Genomic DNA, 290 nt, shown 5'->3' on the forward strand with positions numbered 1-290 from the left:
CCCCAGCCACGAGGAATTACTTTTTGTAGTTATAAACTCCCACTTACCTTTTTTTTCTAGTTGTAGATATTGAACCAGGCTTTTTGTAGTGAGGTGGGGGGTTGAGAGGTACATAAGTAAGAAGGAAAAAAACCTTATATTTTAAAAGAGGTGATTGAGAACGACCTGTTTGGAGATCAGTGCTAATGTCTTAATTCCCAAATCTACCTGTGAGTATAGATTAGGGAGACCCTGTCTATTTGAAATAACTGGAAAGTTTTTTTTATTTTTTATTTTTTTAAAGATTTTTT

This window comes from Octodon degus, unplaced genomic scaffold (assembly GCF_000260255.1).
Source record: "Octodon degus isolate 3935 unplaced genomic scaffold, OctDeg1.0 scaffold00372, whole genome shotgun sequence".
Taxonomy (NCBI): domain Eukaryota; kingdom Metazoa; phylum Chordata; class Mammalia; order Rodentia; family Octodontidae; genus Octodon; species Octodon degus.